We start from the raw sequence: 7,054 nt of genomic DNA, 5'->3' as shown, positions 1-7,054 counted from the left end.
GAAAAAAAAAAGGGAGGGAAGACACAAATACTGTGTGTGACATGCACAAAAATATGTAGGTATACATACATAGAGCTTGTATGTGCTGAAGTTCTGATTTTTGGTTAGGGTGCCGTGATTCTTTTTTTTTCTTTCTTCTTTTTCTTCTTTTCTTTTCTTTCCCTGCTAAACTCCCAGTTTTTTCATATGCTTTTAGCAGTATCTGAATGTTACAGTTGTAAACATCTACAGAATATCTAATCTGGGGAAGAGGATATCAAATGCGTGTGAAAAACAAGATTGCAGTAAGACTCAATTCCCAAGAAATTATGTTTACGCAAAACATTGGCGATGAATATCAACAACATATGTTATCAACTGTTTGACTACTTTAACTTCCCCTGTTTAAAAGAGAGGTAGGCCATTTCAAGACTGTTTTGACTTTAAGACGTCTTAGCCATTGTTCATGAATTTATTCAAGAGGAGTTAGGAAAAGCACATAATGAACTGAGGGACAGCAAGGCTTTTACATCAGTGCTTCATGTACCAGATGGCAGGCTCGTGCTGCTGAGTGAGGAAAACACACCATTCTTTCCAGGGCAATAACTAGATTAAGTGCTATAACTGTTCTACTGCAGTGAAGAAGCTGGGAAGAAAATATTCAAAGGATATTAATTTGGGGTTAAATTCAGACAGGTTAATGCATTCTCAAGCATTATAATTGTATGTGGTCTTACTGACTGTTATGACTTCATCTGCTAATAGCTGTTGAGTAATGGAATAAACACAACTGTTCCTTTGGTCCAGTCCTTGCGTTCCAGTTGTTCTGACTGTTAGTCAGGCCGAGAGGAGCAGAGCACTAACAGGAGACCTGTGAGTCTCCATTTTGGTGGTCTGAGTAGGTTCAAACTCAAATCACTATGGCAGGTACAAGTATGTGTGCTGAGAGGTGCTCCATCAGCTTCTGCTTTGAATGAACTCACTTTCTGGTTTCAGAAAGCCTCCTCTGCTTTGGAGGCTGAAAAACATGCAGCTTTGTGCACTAAAATACTCTTTGGGATTTAGTTCCAAAGCACACCATTGTCACAGTAAATAGCATTACACATATTTCCTATGCTTAAGGAAAGAAAAAGTATTTATCTGTGAAATACTTGCACACTGTGTCCCACAGAGCCGTTCTAACTTTGTGTATATTAAAGCTGTTAGAAAACAAGACCTTCTGGCCTTACTGTTTGCGTGGGGCATGTTTCTCTGTCCCCTCCCTGAGAAGAGCAGGCATTAAGTATTAGAGTGTGTTCTAATACCTTGTTCCCTTTGCCCAAAAAAAGCAGCCTTTAGCAAAGGAAAAGGTTGAACAGACAGTACCAGACACAATGGATCAACAGTGATTATCTACTCCCCCACCCATCCTGATCTTTGAGTAACAACAGATGTATCCATTCTGAAATGGGGTGACCAGGCAGTAACCTATGATGCTCACTACCACACATTGGTGGCTTTTGGAAGTCTGTGCTGGAGCAGCAATCCCAGCACTGCCCTGTTCCCAAACAACCCTGTATCCTCACTTACTGAGGAGGTGTGAGAAGTCTTCAGCAAGGCTGACATTCACATTCGTAACATACTGTAATGCAACTCATCTTCTAATATCTTTTCAATGGACATAAACAGTTTTATTAATGCTTTCTGAACATTTCTGCCAGACAGTGGAACAAAACTGAACCAGAACATGAGGATCTTTTGACACATGGGAAGTACAGCTGAAGTCTAGAACAGCTTTAAATCACTTCGTCTGTCAGATGAAGTGAAATCAGGATTTGGAAATTTGTACTGACACTAAAGGAACATCCTTTCTGAGACAGACAGCAGGGGATGGTGTCTTTAAGGGGCCTTGACACTGCTCCTGGGAAGGGAAAGACAACCACAGAAACTGTCTGTCCAGGCAGGGTAACAGCATGCAAGTCAGACATGTTGGAAGATTCCTCATAAGGGATTCACAGTGAGTTTTCGAGGTGGATGTGGGGATACTCTGCTTACAGTGAGAGAAAACACCGGAAAGCACACCAAAGGAACAGCTGGCAAACAGGACCTCGGAGTTAAGTTATCAAGAGGGATGTGAACAGGCCGAGGAACTGGTGACACACTGGTACAATCTGTTCACAATGCCCAAGTCAGCATAAGCTTCTTTAGGCACATCTCAACAAGTGAAAACCCCAAATATGCACAAGTTGAAGTGAATGCTATCACTCCAAGTTTTTAATAAGTCAACAGCAATGGAAATACTTCAGAGTCACAATGCTCTCCTTCCTCCCTGCCCTAGGAGAGCAGGTGTAGGCAACACAGGTCAGAACTCAGGGACAATAATGGTACCCACAGCAGATCAAACCAACCCTTGGTAGAAGACATTAGAAAGGTTCAACTCAGTAAGATGTTAATAGATTCTAAGACTTTTAAGAAAACTATGCAGGCAGCTTCAGTAACAAACCTTGGCAAGGGACAAGAAATACATGACAAAATAGGACATGAATCATTAAGGTATCTAATCTATTCTTTTGACATAAAAAGAACCCCTGAGACCTCCAGCCTTAAGCTTTCAGAACTAAGTCAGCTCCCAGGTACAATGAGAAGAAAACCTGCACGTCTGTCATTTGACAAGACTTGAAAGCAGGTTTTGTTCTGTTGTAAATCTGAACAGTGATAGTTCGAGCTGCTTCTGTTGAAATTTTAATGAAAAAAAAAAGAGAATGTAAGGTGTTTTTTTCCTCTTTAAATATTTAGTGACACTATCAATATGAAGACAGTTTGAAAGGCTCTTTAGGTTCTCTATTATTCAACTATGTTTACAGTTACATGGTGAAAAACTGCAAGATTCCTTTCCCAACCTCAGCTTGAAAACTGCCAAAACGTAGCATGGAATGGAGGGAGCTTAGTTTATCCTAACATAAAATAACACATATCACACCAGGGAAGCATGGATAATTTAGATACTGCTTTATTTGAAGACAAATACAGTGCTAAAAAAATTGGGATAACAGGTTGGAAATAGCTGCAAGAAATCTTCAAGTACTGCAAAGAGGGATGTTCATCTTCTTCCCCTGTCAGGAATGTTCAGTTGCGAGATGAGTTGTAGAAATTGAAAATTTTAGTCACACTTGCAACTAATTTTCCCCCTGGAAAAGGAAACTGAAACACTCTTGATCTTCCTGGGCTCCAGGCAGCTGAACAACTTAACGAATTGCTCTTTCTGAGCCTGCCATTTCAGACCATTTTTCTCTCAGTAGGTCTGAGAAGACACACAGACTGGGGGCCTGGGTGACACTCACAATGTCCAGCCAGGTGTTTGCATCTCCTGTTAAGCAGTAAAACGAAGGGATTTTTGTAATAAGGCTTACAGATCATCATAAACACAACAGTAGTACTTTTCTTAAGAATAGCCAGTTATTTCATTATTTCAGATTAATGCACAGTGATATCTTTGCACTTAACATTCTTCAAAACATACAAATATTATAGTGAGAAAAGGACTCCAGAAAAAGCAAAAAAGCCAATGCTATCAGCTAACAGAGGCCTGCACTGCATCTCTTCACATTTCACAGAATCATAGAATATGCTGAGTTGGAAGGGACCCACAAAGATCATTGAAGTCCAACTCCTGGCCGGGCACATGATCACTCCAAGAATCAGACCACATTCCCAAGAGCTCCTAACACCTCAGGTTTCAGTCTGTAAAGTTTGAAGACCCATGTTTTATAAATTCTTATCTTGTCCAGTTTAGAGTCACAGCTACACACTTACATTCAAAAAAGGTTTTTCAACCTAATCAGAATTCTTCTCCAACTGTCCTGTCAACCTCTGCAGTGTATTAAAGGATTATAAGGAAGTCATCACAAATCACTCAGATTACTACAAGAGGCAATAACCACCTATCTTGGATTTAAGGATTTATATGAATTTCCTCGACCGACTTTAAGAATTTAAATACTTACTTTTTCCTGATATTAAAAGGAATTTTGCTGAGATTAAATCCAGATCTGTGGAGGTAGTGTTAAAAGTTTAAACTACTTATTAAGAGATTAATAAAGGCCCTTCTCTCCAAAGTTATTAGTCTAATTCCAACCAGGACAGGATTATCAGGAATCACTGTCATCAGGAATCAATGCTTTTTAAACAACAGTGCCATGGCATTTCCTTTTGGAAGTGGATATGTACCATCAGCAGAGGCCCAGAACAAAGTGGTGGGAGATGAGGAGAGTCCTCCTGCCAGGTCCTCCTGCTGCTCCTGCAGCTGGAACCTTGCCCACCCTGTGGTACACTGAGCCAAAGAGCACGGCCTCCAGTTCTCCAGAACTGCTGTTTCCATAAACACTTACCATTTTTATTTAGGTTTCAGTTTTTTAAGATGTGAACTTCACTGATCCAAACATGGAATTGAGTCGTATGGGCTCCCTGGAGACATCTAGAAGTGTTTAAAATGTCCCATGATTATGACAAACTTCTCACAAGTAAATGCTAACCAGTTCTTTGTGCAGTATTCACTGTTGCCTACGATCTTTCTATAGGATGAACCTCTTACCCAGCTATTGCATGATCAACAGAAAGGTCATAACACTTTTTTTAATAAGAGAAGCTGAGCTACCGAAACAGTTGTGTTATCTCCAACCAATTGCATTTAATGAACGTTCTCTTAATTTTTTTTTAAAACCAAAATGTAAATAGAGCATGTTATTCTGGATCACTGTGGTAGCTGTCTTTAAATGGACATAATATCTCAGCAGAGGAAGGCTAATTCCTCTCAAAACCAGAATTAATTTGGTTGGAGAATCTATAAACATTATCTCATGCTTCTTTTTAGTCATCTTCCCTACAGATTTGGTAACAGCTTTGGTATCTTCAGTGCCCTTTTTGTAGATGTCAAAAGGAGCAAAACTTTGGATTTAAATATTAATTTTTCTTCAACCAAACATTTGTTAATTCTGTAGTCTGGTAGCTGAAACCAGGACATAGACAATTCAGAATTTTTTAAAAAATATACAACCAGAAAAAAACATGAAAGAACTGCAACCAAAGTTTAAAAAAGTGCTTATTTCTAGCTCTGATTGTTCCACATATATTTATACAATTATTTGGGAGACATCTAAGCATGTGAAGGTGATAAAAAGTAAAACAAGGAAATACAAAGCAGGAGACACAGAAGTCAAGATTTTATAAGGAATGACGAGACAGTAGGGTTACTCTCGGGCATGCGGGGAGGGGGGCAAGACACACTGATTCCTTTTATCAGCATCCAGCATTTTTGCTGCAAGACAGCACTCTAAAAGTAACAGCTCAGCCTATGAGGTTAATACTAACTGACTTGGCATTCTCTTCTGCAGAACATTTATCCTGAGAACTGAAAAACCCGTAAAACATCCCAGAAGTCAGAATATACAGAGAGCTGAGCGGAGCCAGCTGTCCTCATTCCTGGAGTCCATTTGATTTTCTTTTTTCCTCCAGGAGAAAAAAGTTTATTTTATTCTGATATATTGCTTTACTGGTCCAGCCAAGGCTCACTGTTCTCCCTTGGTGAAAATCCAAGAGATTGTTTGGATAAAGGCTATAAGAATAACTGTCCCATATTTGTCTGTACAAAATGAGCAAGATTTTAGAAAAATGGAGGCTCCAATATAATTTTCTGGAAATGAACAGGCCTCCAACTGAGGTATGAACACTTTTTTTTTTTTTAACCTCCCACCAGCCACCAACAGCATTATTTACTTTTCAGAAACAAGGAACCTGCTGTTCCTTGACCTCTCATTAAGAAAGTGGTCTCTGACCACAGTCTTTAAACAAATCACATTCCATTTTTGGAATTAGACCATTTTATGATAATAGTCTCACTTATCACTTACAAGGCACAATTACTGTCCTACCCATACAGCCAGGTAGTAATGAAGTTGTTTGTTTTAACAAATACATGCAAATTGCAATCTACAGGCTCACTTAGTAAACTGTAATGATGAGATAGATAAGATACAAAACCATGTAATTCTGAATTCCTAAGTGGTCTTAACAATTTGCAACAAAAACCAAATATTTAGCTCTAAAAGTTCACAAAACCTAACTTAAAAATAATGCAATTTACCACATAGAAATGGTTTTCTTCCTCAGAAGGTGAGTAGCAATAAAATGAAAGAAAGGCACAATTTCTGATCGACATAAGGAAACAAACATGTTCAACAGCATTGTTTCCTGCATTTCCCTGTATTCCATATCCAAATCTTTAATAAAAAACCAGTGCCATCTGAGCTTTTTCTCCTCCAGACACACAGTGGACATGGACAGCTCAGCCTCTACTGCACTGCTGATTATCCAGTAAGACTAGAGGGTCCCCTCCTATAAAGTGCCCTATGACTACAGACACCATACACTGAGGTAACAGGTCATCCTGGAGTCAGAGGTCAGCATAGATAATACAGGCTAATAATATCATCTTCTCACAGTGCCTTTGAATCAACAAAATTCAGTTTCAAGAACAGAAATATGCAGCTGTTACCTTTAAATAACAGACACACTACTTGGCGTTCTCATTCCGATTTCCCACAAGCATATGAGGAAAAAAATGGGTTCATGCTGCTTCAGCCTTTGAATTTAAATAGTTACAGTGAATCTCAAGACAGGCCAGTATGGATCTTCGGAGAGTGCTGCCTGCATGCCCAGCTGAGGCATGTACATCACTCCCACACGGCCACACATGTGAGATTCAGAGGGAAGAAAGCACAGAAATCACGACCTCCCTGAAGTCATCTAATTCTGCTCACAGATAAACATATTGCATATATAAACAATGAACACAGGCACAAATGGTTAAGAAAGTAATAATTAAAAGGAAGCCTAAAGGAATAATGAAGTAATTAAACATTTAAAATTGCTTTAAATAGCTCACCTTGCTTCAGAACTAAAATGCTGGCAAAGTCTTTGTGAAGTAGATTTTATAAATTCTACCATTTCGACAAGAGACTTTGTCATTAACGCTTAGTACATACAAATAAATTATTCATTAGTAGAACTCAATAGTACATACAAATAAATTATTCATTAG

The sequence above is a fragment of the Lepidothrix coronata genome, unplaced genomic scaffold (assembly GCF_001604755.1).
Source record: "Lepidothrix coronata isolate B3197 unplaced genomic scaffold, Lepidothrix_coronata-1.0 Scaffold270, whole genome shotgun sequence".
In the NCBI taxonomy this organism is placed as follows: Eukaryota; Metazoa; Chordata; class Aves; order Passeriformes; family Pipridae; genus Lepidothrix; species Lepidothrix coronata.
The sequence above is the reverse complement of the archived record's forward strand: the minus strand, read 5'-3'. Positions refer to the sequence as shown.